Raw genomic sequence first — 16,358 nt, 5'->3', positions numbered from 1 at the left:
GGCACACTAGATTGTCAATTAGCACTCCATGTGCAAGAGTGAGTGGAAAGGCAGCTATAAGAAACCCAGAGTAACTTCTCTTAACTGTGCAAATTCAATGCCAGTATGTGGCATTTATTAAGATCTCTGTTATCTGATCTGAAAAAAGGTAAGGTTGCAGAAGCTAATGTCAACTATGGATCTTTGCAGTTACATCTCTAGACTTTCCACAACATAAATAAATCCTCACTCAACCCTTATCCCAGCTCTGAAAGCACAATTAAGAGCTGTTACAGTAGGTAGTCAATGAGGCACTCAGCTTTAAAGACCACTTTTTCATTCAGGTTAGACGAGAACCTACTTGTCAGTGAGAATGTTGAAAAGTATACTTTCTTTTGTCACACACACACACACACACACACACACACACAAACATTGAATAGTATTGTACATCTTGGAATCCACTGCTTTGACATGTGTCTTTTGTTCTCTTCAGATAACCTTTGCAATCATGAGTGCTCATTGTTCTAGAATTAGAGGCTGGGAAGGGTCCTACCATCTTTCTACTAGCTAGAGTATTCTTGTATTCTTGCATTTCTTTCCACTTTAATAATGTGGGTTACTCTTGCATTTCTTTCCACTTTAATAATGTGGGTTACACTAGCCCATGATCACCTCTTCCTACATAAATTCACTGGTACTCTTGCAGCTCTACTAATAATTTACATTCATCCTACTTCCCTCCCACTCCTTTCCTTACTGCTGCCAGTGTATACTATAAATTCTTTTCTCTATGGTGTCACTTATGTTGTTTCCTCCCTCTGAAACACATTCCCTCCTCCTTCCTCCTCCTCTTTAAATTCTAGACATCTTTCAAATCTTAGCTTAACTACTTCTTCTCTAATTAAGCCTCTTATGCTGGATCCAGCACACATTGGTCTTAATCTCCTTTCAGTTAATATAATGTTTTGTCATAATCTTTTCTGAATTGATATAATTATATAAATCATCATTAAGCAAACAGGTTTCATTAGAAAAAATATATCCTATATGCTAGTGATCTCTGTTTCGCTATCTCTCTGATCTTTGTCTCACACACAACTGTGTGTGTGTATATTTGTATACATGCATACATACATACACATAAGATTACAGATCAGCCACTGGCACCCAGCTTTCCTTTTCAATTAAAAAGGAAAAACAAGGGATTATGCAGAATAAAAAGGCAATATAACTTTTAAGACAATAAAAAAACAAGAAATGGGGAAAATAAAAATTTACCATTTCCTGTTATCAACTCTCACGTAAAGCTAACTCCAGACTGAAACTATTGATGTGACTATTAGAACCTAGTGTATTTACTGCGCTGATTGTGTTTGGCTGAGAAGATGAGATAAACAATAAATGATCTAGTGGGGTGCCAGTGGCTCAAACCTGTTATCTTTGCTACTGCAGTGGCTGAAATCTGAGGAACGCAATTCAAAGCCACCCTGAGGAAGGAAAGTCCATGAGACACTTATCTCCAATTAACCACCAAAAAAGCCAGAACTGTAACTGTGGCTTAAATGGTAGAGCATTAGCCTTGAGGGAAAAAGCTCAGACCAATGCCCAGGCCCTGAGTTCAAGCCCCAGTATTGTTAAAAAAAATAAATACAATAAAAGTAAATGATCTATCATTCTATCATCTAATAGAAGCTTTCCATAGTCTGAGTATAGTTTGATTTACTTTTTTCAATACTGCTGTAAGGAGACTTCATTCCCATTTTACAGGCAAAGACAGTAAGTCGATAAAGTTTAAGCAATGTGCTATTATTTGCATAAATCTGGATCCAGTCAGAATTTGAATCACAGAGGAACATTTCTCCAATATTTATGTTTCTAATTACTTTACTGTGAGATCTCTTCCTTTTGGCTCGCTTGAAGGCCAAGGGGAGAAATTTACTCTTTGCATTTAAACAGGAAGTTAGGATATGATTATTTGATGCCAATGTATCCAACACACCAATACAGTGGTGCAGATAAGGCAGCACTGTATTGCATAAAAATTATGGAATTTGAAGCCAAACCTGCTGGTTTACAGTTCCTGACTCTGTCACTAACTAGCTACATGAAAATGAGCAACATATTAATCTTTTAATGTACGTAGATTTTTTTCATCTCATTTAAAAGCTAGGTAATTGAAATAGGTGATCTCTCAGGTTTCTTCTAACTTTAATAGTTTATGAACTTAATATCAAAATTATTACTCTGAAAGAGGAATATGCATAAAGATTTGCAATTGAACCAACCAAAGGAAAATCTGGCTCAACAGATTTACATATACATGTTAAGCTAAATTTAGCATTTTGGCACTCACAGACAATTTTGACTTGCAAGTTAATGCAAAAATCAGTGGAAATGGTAAAGTTTTCCTAATTCAAAGAGAAAAATATCTCATTACAATGTCATCAAAATAAATTCATCAGTTGAAAAAGGCCAGAAACATCACCGGAATCAACATTTACATCTTTAGTAAATGAGGTTAGCATATAGAAAGTAGAATATCTCTACATATCTCAAACTTTTGAGCTGAGAACTCTTCATGAATTAAACATAAAGATATAATATGCACTCTAGTACTTTACCTTCCTCAGCCTCCCAATATGAGAAAACCATTTCTTCTAAAACTTCTGTATTGATTGTATTTCTGTACTTATTATCTGAGCATTTAAACGCTAAGGCTCCGGAGAACAAAGCTTTTAAGAAAGGCAAAATTTTTATAGCCATATGCCTTAAAATATGATTTATCATGACTCTTTTTGCATCTAGATATCTGTAGTAAGCCCCAATCACATTGCTTTCTTATTGGCAAAAATATTCAGTTACAATGACTTGCTAATCACTGACTTAATATTTGAAAGGAATGAAATGAAGAGTGGGGAATCTAGGATAGGAAAAATAACTCTATCTGCATGTGAATCCATATTCTTTAAATGTTGTTATCACCAGTCAATGCCTAACATTTCAGAGGATCTAAGGTTGAAATTTTTATTTGTTGGAAGATTCCTATTAGGGAATATAAAATATGAGCTATATCTGGTATATAAAGACACATGGCAGGGAGCATAGCCAAAGGGAAAAATCTTTTTCTTCATTTTTATCAAATTTTCACTGTGTTAAAGGTGATATGTTTATTCTGTGTATGTAGGGAACACTAAAGTATAAAGAACAAGATGACAATGGAAGACACAGAAGTTAAAAAATGGACAGACGCAGAGAGAAATGCAAAAATGCAAAAATATCATAGATATAGTTAGATTCTACTGCAAATCATGTTCTACAACATGTTCAGATTTGAGGAGCGTGTCATTTTTCTTTGTTTCTAATATCTGTTGTTTTCTGAAACATATATATATATATATGCTCAGAAGTCAAGTAACAGTAGTTGAAAATCCTTTATTGCAACAGGTAATACAACTCTGGCCAATAGAATCTGAAAAGAAGTCTTCTAGAATGTCAAAAAGGTTTCTTCCCTTGACATCTTCTAGAAAGCTTAGGTGATGAGTTGTTTCATTTCTGAGTATATTTTAGGTCTAACAAAATTCAAGCATTTGTTATCACATGTTCTTTCCTTCTTTGAACATTTTCAGATAAAGGCATAATATTGAAGAGCCATTTCAGTCATCTAGTGACCACAAAGGAAGAGTAACTATAACCAGAAAAAATCCGCTCAGTGTCCTGACATCATCATTCTTTCAAATTAATCCTAGCACCAATGATCTCCAGATTTCTCCTTTGGGGAACATTACATATCCTATGGTTTAAGCTACTTTTTTCTAGCAATAGAAGCTATTATAATGGTAATTTCCTTTGGCTATACACATCCTTGGTCTTACAGGGGCCAGCCAGAAACATTACGACCTTCTAAGTAGCTAGAATTTACAACTTTTCCAAATCTCACTGACTGATCTCATACTTTAGCTCAGACTCCATGTGTTCCCATTCCTGGTTATGTTGTCATCTATCTTTTCCACCCCATTCCAATGAATTGTTGGCAGATTTTGGCACTTGACTTTATATATTTGTAAGTGCTAATGTTTACCTGTTTTTAATTCATACCATTTCTTCAAAATATTGTAAACCTCATGAAGCTACTATTCAACTACTACAAGCTAAACAATACCTAGGAGAGGACCCCCTTCTATTTGTTAAATTGAATCTTAGTTCTCTTCCTTGCCCTGTTTATCCTAGAAACTGAAAATATAATATTTCCTTTCAAGATGTATATTAATGGAAACCTAATGCTTTCTATCAGGTTCTAGAGGGAGTATCTTCTGGTTGGTTCCTAATTTCCCATTCCAGAACCATTGAAATAGCTTTTCAATCAATAAATGGTAGTATAAGCACGTTCCAACTTTCGGTTCTTGGGACTTTTTCAACTTTCTCATTGTATAAAAGTAAAATATATGCAGTAGAACCTAGACTTTACATTTTGATCCTTTCCCAGGCTTAGTAATGTGTGTTATATGATTCCCAGGTGATGCTAGATAACTAGTGAACTGAGCCTGTCAAATGACTATGAAAATAAACAACCCATACTCCATAGTGTGCTATGATGCTCAACTCTTATGCTCAGTATATTAAGTGAAATCTTCTAAATATATTTTGGCCTATGATATTTTCACTTATGATGAGTTTACTGGGATGTGACTACCATTAGTTGTGGGGCATCAATACAACAATGTGTCAATATTGGGCATACATTCAGAAAAATGAGTAGGTGAGCACTTATATCACTGAGCATCATGGAGTATATTTACTCAAACTCACATTTATAGCCTACTATATACCTAAGCTGCAGCAAACCTATGCAGTATGTTATTCAATTAAATATGGTATTCAATTACAGTGTAATAGTAAGCATATATGTATTTGAACATAGAAAATGTACATCAAAATGGTGTAAATATAAAAAGTGATACAAAATTGCCAATGGTACGTGCCTACAGATTGAGATTTGGTTAATTATAGTTCCAGTCTAGGCTTGTCTTAAAAACTGATGAAAGTCCCTGGCCCCCATATCAATAGTAAGTGTGGAAACATATGTCTGTCACATCAGCCACAGCTGGATGTATAAATAGAAGGATCACAGTCAAGGCTGACCTGGACAAATAGTGACTATATCTCAAAAATACCCAGAGCAAAAAGGGATGGATAAATGGATCAAGTTGTAGAATAACAGCTTAGTAAGGTTAAAACCTAGAGTTCAAGCCCCAGTATTGCCAAAAAGTGGGAAATGCATAGAGCATTACCTTGAAAAACCAGAATTAAGTGCAAGTTGTTCTGGGTGAGTCAGTGAATAAGATAGAGGAGAATGAAGACCTAGATCATTATTCATACTGCTGTAGACACTATAAACAGTGACACTTTAGATACAATAATTCAATACAAATGTGACTTTAACTTAGTGTAAATTCACTACATCATGAAATTTTAAGTTTTAGCTTTTGTGTATGTGCCAGTACTAGAGCTTGAACTAAGAGCCTGGCACTCTTGTTTGGCTTTTTCACACAAGAATGGTGCTCTACCACTTGACCTACACCTCCACTTCTAGCCTTTTTCTGGTTAACTGGAGATAAGAATTGCACAGACTTTTCTGCCTAGGCTGGTTTCAAACAGCAACCTTCAGATCTCAGCCTCCTGAATAGATAGGATTACAGTTGTAAGTCCTGGTTAGGACCCAATTACTTTTTTAACTCTTTTGCAAAAGCACAACTTAAAAACGTAGAAATCTTTTACATATGTACAAAATATTTTCTTTACATTCAGATTATTTTATAAGCTTTTATTCTATTCCTTTTTAATGTTTTAAACTTTCTTATTAAAAGGTAGGATAGCATCATACACATTAGTGTAATCCTGCACAGTCCAGATCATTAACATCATTGTCTTCCACTTCTGCATCTTGTCCTATAGAGATGTTTTCAAGGGAAACAACAGTGGTGGAGCTGTCATCTCCTATGACAACGTCTTCTGGAATTGCTGAGGTGTCTTCTTTCCTGAAAAGAAGTCTATAGTATATACAGTAGTTCAGTTATTCTCCTGTTTTGTTGTTGTTCTAGATATATTTGGAAGCAGATAATGTACCATGAGCATTCCTGTTTATTAATGTAATCCTTAGCAATCTTATTGAGGTCTATAGAAGCTTATTATCCTCTATGAATTTGCTTAGAGGCTCTTCATTCTCTTGTATAGTTTTCTTTTTTTTATCTCTTCATCTGTTGTTCTTGCTCCAACATCTTATGAATGAGATTTTTAGAAACTATATCTAGGGGCTAGTCAATGTTAAAGGGAGATTCAAACTGTTTGCAATCCCAACCATAGCCTTTGTTGAATTTTGAAACACTTTCATCCTAAGCAATTCCTCTGAAAAAGACATTCATAAACTCTTAGCAATAACATGCATGCTCAAGCAAGATGTGCTCACAGATGCTTCAGTCCTTCCATAATTAGCACCAGTATTCTTCAGTTTCTATAATAACCTGAACAAATATGCTTCTGAGTCAAGTAGGATCAAAGAAATAGGGGTACAATTTAATCCAAATAGTACTTCTCCATTTTGCAAAAAATCAGGAAGGCATTTTAGAACAGAAATTAGGCCAGACATGCCTTCTTGTTCTTCTTGTCAATGCACACTGATAATTTCTGCTTTTTTTCTCTTTTGGTAGTACTGACATTTGAACATAAGGCCTCTTGTTTGCTATGCACGCACTCTCTCTTTTGAGTCAAATCCCAAGCCTTTTTTCTTAAGTTACTTTTCATTAATATCTGGGTCACTCAGTGTAGGACCACAATCTTCCTAATTCCTGTTCCTATCTACCTGCAATTACAGGTATCAACCACCACAAATAGCCTTGGCTAGCCTCAAACCATGATCCTGTAATCTCTCTCTTAATTATTAAGTAATTTACAGGAACGACCCAAGTATGGGCTTTTAGATATTCTAGATGGCATATCTAAACTCCACCGTATCACAAATATTTTCGTGTGATAGACCTCATTATTGTTCTTAAGCAAGACTGTTACCTTATCCTGAAAAGCCTTGAAACCTGGAATTTCCTCACCTCTATGTGGATTTAAGTTTTATGCATACAGAAGATTTTTTCTGGCTAGTAATTTTTTTTCACAGTTAGCTTATCTAGACTTTCCCAAAATTCTTCAGTTGCTTTCCCATCAAGCCTTTTAGACTTACTACTCACTTTCACATTATGTGATGAATGACAAATCTTGAATAATTTAACCATCCAGAAATAGTAGTGCATTGAGTATCACAGCCAAGTCCAGGCCTTTCTTTTAAGATAAAAAAGAAAACTTTTCATTTTTGTGCTCAGAGGATTGTGCTTCTGTGTCTGTTACTTAATCTAGCCAAGAGAACTTTCTCTCTCTGTGACACAGGCCCTTCTCAAGCTTTTATTTATCTCGTTACCTTCAATGAATCAGGTGCCATCCTAATTCATGTTCCTCATGATTATTGCTAGAGTGGAATGAGACATACTTGATTGCTGAGCTCTAACCATCACTGACTTTGTCATTTCATAGTTCTTAATCATTTTTAATATTTTTTCAGGCTAATCACTGTATATGACCTTTTGTTGAAAACATTATCTGTGGATTTTATCCACTTAGGGGAGATGATAACCAAAACAACATGAGATTATCAAGCAAAATAAAAACAATGCAATCAAGAAATACAATACAGAGAAAATATATGAGACAGCTACTAGTGAACTATAGTACATAGCTTTACAGCAATCCTATTTAGTAAATAAAAGTAAACTCTAAAATATTGATAATAGTGTATAGCATAGTGAAAACATTCTCAGATATTACACACCATGCAAAATTGTGCTGTACATTTATATAACTAGTAACATGGTGTTTGTTTTTACCAGCCTCATCAAAGATGTGGGTAAAGTACTACACAGTGTTAAGATGTTATGACAGCTACAATATCACTTGGTGAAGGGAATTTGTCAGCTCTATTATAATTTTATGGGACCTTTATTGTATATGCAGTCCACCAAAATGTTATTATGCAGTACATGACTGCATTTTGATGATCCCAGGCCTCTGCTTTGCCCAAGTCAATCTGATATTTTTATGACACATGGATTGTTCTACATAATAGTATAAGCATCTCAAGAGTGTAATCAAAGTAGAGGTTTATCAGTGGATTTTTAATTATCTAGACAATGGCAAAGCTACTTTGGCAAATCAATTTAAAACCTTGACTAAATTTACCAGTGTTGTTATTGTTTTAATTAATAGTAGCACCTCAAAGGTCAAGAAAATACTCAATCCTCTTGACTATTTGTACTTTTCCCCTTGACCTTAAGTCACTGATTAATGAACCTCAGTGTCTCTCTGTATTTCTCTCTCCTCCTTTTCCTCCTCCTCCTCTTTCACCCCTTGCATGAAAGCATGCACACAACACGTACACATACAGCTTATACAAACTTCTCATCATTCTTATAGTCTAAAGAAATATAAGTGAGAATGAAAATTTTAATGCTGTTAGATAACACATGGAAACTGACACATTCGCTGAAAACATTCAGGTTTTCTTTTTCAGCTATGTGTGTAATCCCAAACCTCATCTTCAAATAAAATACTCTATTCTTGTAAGTCAAAAATTCAGTGTGGTTTCCTTCTTTTCTCTTTAATATAAACAAAAAACCTCTTCTCCACTACTGCAAATTATCATCAACCCAAATTGGATATTTGATAAATGATGTATCATATTTACCAATGGATGGCTTCAGTCTATCATTTCCAAAAGGTATTCATTTCACATTTGCTTCTTTCCTGTCCATTCTCCTTTTCACTGTAATAATTATATTTTATGTGAAAGAGTCAAAGATAATGCTTTTCTTAGAGAAATTCTAAGATAAATGTCAGGGAAAACAGGCAATTAGAATTTTAGCACCTGCACAATTCAATTCCAGCGCACTTTAAACAACAGTGCTAAATTTACTAAAAAAAAAAAAAAAGCAAATGTTTATCTTAAATATGGTTTAATCCTGTTTCCAGGAAGCTTATGTAACAAAAAATACAGCTGGAGGATATAGTGGTCCATTTATAACCGTACTTGGGTTTGTTACCAGGGAACCTGTCAAAATCAGCTTAGCTTGTTTGAATGGCTCTTTCTGGCTCTGTCTTTCTTCTCATTTGATTTGAGGAGTTCAAACTGGGTTAGTGATTCCAGCCGTCGGAAATGGTTTTCTTCCACTTTGCCAACTGGGCAGGACTGGAAGAAGCAAAATAGCAGTCCACATGGTATCATTTCTGAAGGGCTGCTCATTTGTTTCTACCTCCTCCCAATGCCTTCTCTACTGGGATGATTTTGAATCCCTCTTCAGACTCATTAATTTGGAATAAAACAAAACCTACAGCAAGCTACATATGGTCTGTGAATATATATCCTCTCTTGGGGAATAAGTCAATGTGTTAGACTGATTATGCTTGACTGGCAGAAAGGAAAATACGGTAGGTTATTATCAGAATCTGAAACGTTAACCATATATTAACCAAGATACAGATAATCACATTTGTTCCCTGCATAAAAGATGTCAGGACTGGGACAACATTAGCCTAAACTATTGTTTTTGTCTTTACTCTTCAGAAACTGACCCAATTACACTGCTTCCTCATCATATATTTCCTTACTTATTTAACAGAGACATACAACAAACCACTATGCTAGTTTCTATTTCTTTTTTAAAAAATTAATTTTATTGTCAAGGTGATATACAGAGTGGTTATGGTTACATACATAAGGTAGTGAGTATATTTCTTTTTTTTTCTTTTCTTTTTTTTTTTTTTTTTTTTTTTTGGCCAGTCCTGGGCCTTGGACTCAGGTCCTGAGCACTGTCCCTGGCTTCCTTTTGCTCAAGGCTAGCACTCTGCTACTTGAGCCACAGTGCCACTTCTGGCCGTTTTCTGTATATGTGGTGCTGGGGAATCAAACCCAGGGCCTCATGTATACGAGGCAAGCTCTCTTGCCACTAGGCCATATCCCCAGCCCGTGAGTACATTTCTTGTCATACTTGTTACACCCTCCCTCATTTTTCTCCCACTTTCCCTCTCTCTCAACCCCCCCCCAAAGTTGTACAGTTCATTTCCAATATATTGTCTTGTGAAGATCACAGTTGCATTGGTTCATCCTTTATCCATTGACCATTTTGTTGTTTCCCTTCCCTAATTCAGATAAACACATAAACAACACCCAAGGTACCAAAATCAAATACAATGACAACAGAGGATAAACAGTAGGGAAGAAATGAAAGAAAGAAAAAACTTCACACAGTACATTAAAAAGAACAACAATGAAAAACCTCGTTTCTATTTCTATATAAGAAATTGTCACTTGCTTATAAACTTAAAACCACATTCACTTACTAACTCACAGTACTGTTGATCAAAAGTCCAGGTAAGCTTGACAGAATTCAGTATTACAAGAATTACAAGGCCAAATTCAAATGCTGGCCAGACTAGGCTCTTGTCTCCATAATACAGAGAAAAACCCACTTTCAAACTGAGATTGTTGGCAGAATTCAACTCATATCCTGAAGATGGCTAGAAAAGGGCAATCTCAATTTCTTTTCCTCTTCCTTTTATATGATCTCCATCTTCAAAGTCAGAAGCATGAGCTCTTAAAGTTAGAATTCTCCTTCTGCTATTAGATCTAGAAACAACACCGGCTTTTCCAGAGATCATGTGATTAAATTCATATGACATAATCACAGAAGTAACACCAGGAATCTAAGGCATGGGATCTTCAAAAATCCCCCTGCCATATCTTTACTTTTTATTACAATAATTTTCTTTCATGTTGCTTATTATTGAATTATGTGGTTTACCTAATTTTAATGTATGTATCACATGAAAAAGATTACATATCTTGCTCCCATTTCCCAAAGCCTGATTATAAAGAACATTTTTCATTATTCATAACCAGATGCTACAAGTCACAACACACTAATCCCACAAGGATAAGATCATCGGATATGAAGCATAAATGAAGATCTACCTCATGTGGGATTGCATTCTCTGCTATCCTTTTCTCAACTCCTGATTTCAAGTTTTGCTGTGATGACAGAAGGAGGCACTGAGCTAGAAGGTTTTACAAAAATGTTTTGTTGCAGTTATTTTTAAACTTATATAAGCCTTGAATAATAGAAACTCCTTTGGATATTGCTTTGCTGGAAGTTCAGTGAAAAGCATTAGACCAGCATATTTTCCCAAGATTCTGAGAACCAAGGCAATATTTTTCCTTCTTGGCATTAGCTCAAGACAATTTCAGATATTCCTTGAGAGCAGTCAGAGTTGTGATAAGTAAGCCCAATTAAGTTGTATGCTCACCAACAGCAAGGAAAAACATTTTTGAAGAGAAATAGAAGATTAAGTGTTCAAGAAAATATCATAAGCCAGGAACTGGTGGTTCATGCCTGTAACCTTAGCGACTCAGGAGGCTGAGATCGTAGGATCACAGTTCAAAGTCAGCCCAGGGAGGAAAGTCTGTGAGACTCTTATCTCCAATTAAATCACAGAAAAAGCTAGAAGTGGTGCTGTGGCTCAAAGTGATAGAGTGCTACCCTTGAGCAAAATTTGCTCAGGAGAAGTGTCCAGGCCCAGAGTTTAAGCCTCAGGACCAGCAAAACAAAATCGTTAGGGAATTGTCGCTAAAGAAAAAGGGAAATTGTTGACATTAAAACCACTTACACCATTGTTCTATCCAGTTGTATCATTCAGATTTTAAAATGTATTACATAATAGTGAAATCTTGCAACAACAACAATAAAAGCAGTTACAATTTAAGAGGGCCAAACTCACATTTCTACTGGGTCCAGCAATATGAAATGAATGATAGGGGTTGGGGATATGGCCAAGTGGCAAGAGAGCTTGCCTCCCATACATGAAGCCCTAGGTTAGATTCCCCACCACCACATATACAGAAAACGGCCAGAAGGGGCACTGTGGCTCCAGTGGCAGAGTGCTAGCCTTGAGCAAAAAGAAGCCAGGGACAGTGCTCAGGCCCTGAGTCCAAGGCCCAGGACTGGCAAAAAAATAAAAAATAAAAAATAAGAAATGAATGATAGTACTATCTGTCTTGGAAAGGAGAGAAGACAGTGAGGGCAACTGTGGTGAATGGGGGAGCACACAATATAGATTAAGTCATTGCAGATTAAGTCATTACTGAGCTCCACACAACTGTTGTCATATAATAACCCACAACATATCCAGAAAACTACAAGAATGACAAGCAAAATAAAAAATTGAAAAATACATCGTCATATAATCTGTAAACTGCAAGAAACAGAAAGATAAGGAGGACATTTTCAAATAAGGCAAGAGGGAAAATATTTTATCTGTAGAGGAAAAAGAATAAGAATTAGAATGGAATTCTAATGTATAAACTATGGAATGGAGAGTGTTGGCTCACACCTGAAATCCTAGCTACAAAGGAGGCTAAGATCTGAGGCTCACATTTTGACACCATCTCAGGCAGGAAATTCCATGATACACTTATCTGCAGTTACCCAGCAAAAAAGCCAGAAGTAGAGCTGTGGCTCAAATGATAGAATGCTAGGCTAGCCTTGAATGAACCAACTGAGTATTATTGCCCAAGTCCTGAGTCCAATCTGCAGGAACACACACACACACACACACACACACACACACACACACACACACACACACACACACACGCACGTGTTTAAATCATTCAATGAAAAAATCACTAACTTTGTGGAAGGATAATGTAATAGATTAGAAACTTGGAATTACTTAAAGAAAGCAAGAATGTCAAAAAGAACATATTCAGTAAAAACAAAACAAGAAAACCTCAACACTTACTAATTTGGTATCAATTTCAACGTTATTATTTCTAGCGATGTTGTACCAAAGCTATGAATTAAGTAGCCTAGAGCAACATAAATAAATGTATTCTATCACAGGTATGGAAACTAGAAATTCAAAATTAAAGTGTTGGCAGGGCTATGTCTCTTTAAAACCTTTAAGGAAAATATCATTCGTTGCTTTTCTCCTAGCTTCTGGTAGCAAAAGTTCCTTTTCTTTTTTTCTTTTTTTTTTTTTTTTTTTTTTTTTTTTTTTTTTTTTTTGCTAGTCCTGGGGCTTGGACTCAGGGCCTGAACACTGTCCCTGGCTTCTTTTTGCTCAAGGCTAGCACTCTGCCACTTGAGCCACAGCGCCACTTCTGCCCTTTTCTATATATGGGGTGCTGAGGAATCGAACCCAGGGCTTCATGTAGACAAGACAAGCACTGTTGCCACTAGGCCATATTCCCAGCCCCCAGCAGAAGTTCCTTGACTCACAGCAGCAATAACTTCAATATTCACATAGCATTAGTAATTTCACACTGTCTTCAGTAGATATCTGTGTCTCCATCCAATGTTTCTGTTTTTATAAAGGTAGCAGTCACATTATATTAGAGTTCTGTATTAGTTTAAAACGACAGAGAGGAGGGAGGGAGCAGAGATGAGGACAGCAACAGAGACAGACTAAGATGGAGAGCTAAAGGTTGAATATGTGATTGAGGAAGATTATGTATACATCAAAATACATAGGCATATAACCCACAAACTCCAGGAAACAAAAAGATAAGGAGGATATCCTTATACAACTGAGGATGCTAGCAAATTCAAATATAAAGGCTAACCTGAAAGACTAAATATATAAGGAAAGTTCCATATTGCAGTTCTAATCCAAAGATAATTGTTTGTAGATTTCCCTGCTTTTTGAAAGTCAGGTTTGTTTGTTTTGTTTTGTTTTTTCATGTGGCCATCAAGTGGTTATATAAGGCTTTCCCCTTTGTGGAGGACAATCCTCTTTCCTGAACCACCACATACTTAAATGTTAATCCCAAAAATATCCTCATAGAAATATGTAGGGCCATTTTTGACCAAATATTTGGTTACTATGGCCTAGCTAGGTTAACAAGTGACCAATACAGTCACTCTAGTGATGCCCTTTTAGCATGACTGTATCTTCAATGACACTATTTCCAAATAAGGCCATTTTCTGAAGTATAGGACTAAATATTTCAACTTATCTTTTTAGAGGTATAATTATACTCATACCACAAAATATACTAAGTAGATTTTTTTAAATAAAAAAGGGAAGAAAATCTCAACATATAATGTTTACAAGAGAACTGCTTTCAATATAAAGACAGGTTAAATATAAAGGGACAGAGAAAGGTATTTCATACAAACATATGTATTGCATGGAATATGTAATATTCCTTATTATGTATGAAAGAAACAATATAGGGTCAAAATGCATTAAATACAAACTGATTGAAAAGGAAGAAAAAAGAAATCTGTATTAAATTTCTAAAAGTAATGTTCAAGAAGAAGATAGACAATGCTCTTAGCCACTAAACAAACTGAAAGAAATTGGAAACTAAGAAATTGTGCAAAATGTACCCACAAAGCAGGATGTATCAATAACAGAAGGATAGCTTTAAAATATGAGATATTTGGAGATAAAAGAACATACTTCTAAACTACATATGAAGGGAGCAAGGACGTAGTTAAGTAGTAGAACATGTGCTTAGCCTAGATAAAGCTCTGGGTTCAAGAACACAAAATGGCTAAGCAATACATAAATGAAAGAAATATAAAAAATTAAAAATAATTTTGAATTAAAATAAAATTATAAATTTAAGTTTATTAAAATTCCAAGAGTCAGGCAAAGCAGTACTCAAGGATAAATGTAGATATTGGTAATAAAGAAAGATCTATAGTTACTATCCTAATAAGCTATATGGATAAGTTGATTCTAATATTTTAATAGAAAACAAAAATCTTAAAACACTCAACTCACTAATTCACAAAGATATAGCAGGGGACTAGAAGTACTTAATTAAAACATTACCAAAAAGCTAATTAATGACGAGAGTGGCATTGTAGGTAGAAATGGGCATGTTGCATGGCATATGCTTGAGAGTAAATAGACATCCAAAAAGATAGTCAATTGATTTTTGATACTGATGCAAAGATAGTTCAACACTAAAAAGATAGACTTCTCCAAACTTGTACCAACACAGTAGACTATCAAATGTAAATTATATAAACCTAAATACACACATTGTAACTTTCACAAAAAATTAACTCAAACTCGAACATAGATGTAAAAATAAAATACAAAAGTATGAAAGCTCTACAGTAAAACAGGATAAAATTTAGGTGTCTTTATTTTTGGTGATGAAATTTTATTTGTATTACCAAGGTGAATGTCTTTGAAGTACAAAAAATAGTTAAGGTGAATAATATTACAATTAATTATTTGTTTTTTGAAACATATTGCCAGTCTAGGGAAATAATTTCAATTCACATATTTGATAAAAGACTTGATTCCAAAATACACAATGGTTTCTAATGCTTAATAACAGGAAGACAACTCAATTAAATACAAGTAAAGATCTGAACAGGCACTTCTCTGAAGAAGATACACAAATAGTAAATATACATATGAAATGAAGTTCAACATCATTTGTAGAAAATATGCAAATTAAACATTGAGCTACTACTACACATTTCAAAAATGACTAGAATTATACAAATGACAGTACTAACTGCTGGTGGTGACTCTGAGCAGTGGAAACTCTCATCATTGCTGATGAGATACAGTGACTTTGGAAACCAGCTTCAAAGTTCTACAAAGTTAAAAACTGTCTCACCATTTGACTCAATAATCACACTCCAAGGTATTTAGCTAACTCATTGAAAATGTTTTCCAAAGCAAAACAGAAAACCTGTAAATCTTCTTATTAATAAATTTGAAATAAATATTAACTGAAAGAAACCATCCTAAAAAGTCCATTTGCTATATGATTCCATTTACATGACTGACATTCCTTATAGTAAACAGATTAGCAATCAAAGTTGTATGCAAATACAAACTTTGGTGTAGTAGAAATACTTTGGACAATCCTGCAGTATTGGATATATGAAATTTTATAGTTGTTAAAACCCATAGGATTTTTGCAACACAATGAATGAATCCTGGTATATACAACACAAAAATAATTAGGGAATAGGAGACTATAAGTAAGTAATGTGGGTTGAGTGTCAGTGGCTCAAACCTGTAATCCTAGTACCCAGAAGGTTGAGACTTGACAATGGAGGATCAAAGCAAGCCCAGATAGAAAAGTCCCTGTGAGAGTCTTATCTCCAATCAACCACTTAAAAACCAGAAGTGGGACTGTGGCTCAAAGCAGTAGAGTGCTAGCCTTAAACAAATGAGCTCAGGAACAGAGCCCAGGCCCTGGGTTTGAACCCCACAGCCGACAAAAAAGAAAAAAAAAAGAATGCAAG

This window comes from Perognathus longimembris, chromosome 28 (genome assembly GCF_023159225.1).
Source record: "Perognathus longimembris pacificus isolate PPM17 chromosome 28, ASM2315922v1, whole genome shotgun sequence".
Taxonomy (NCBI): domain Eukaryota; kingdom Metazoa; phylum Chordata; class Mammalia; order Rodentia; family Heteromyidae; genus Perognathus; species Perognathus longimembris.
Note: the sequence above shows the minus strand (reverse complement) of the source record.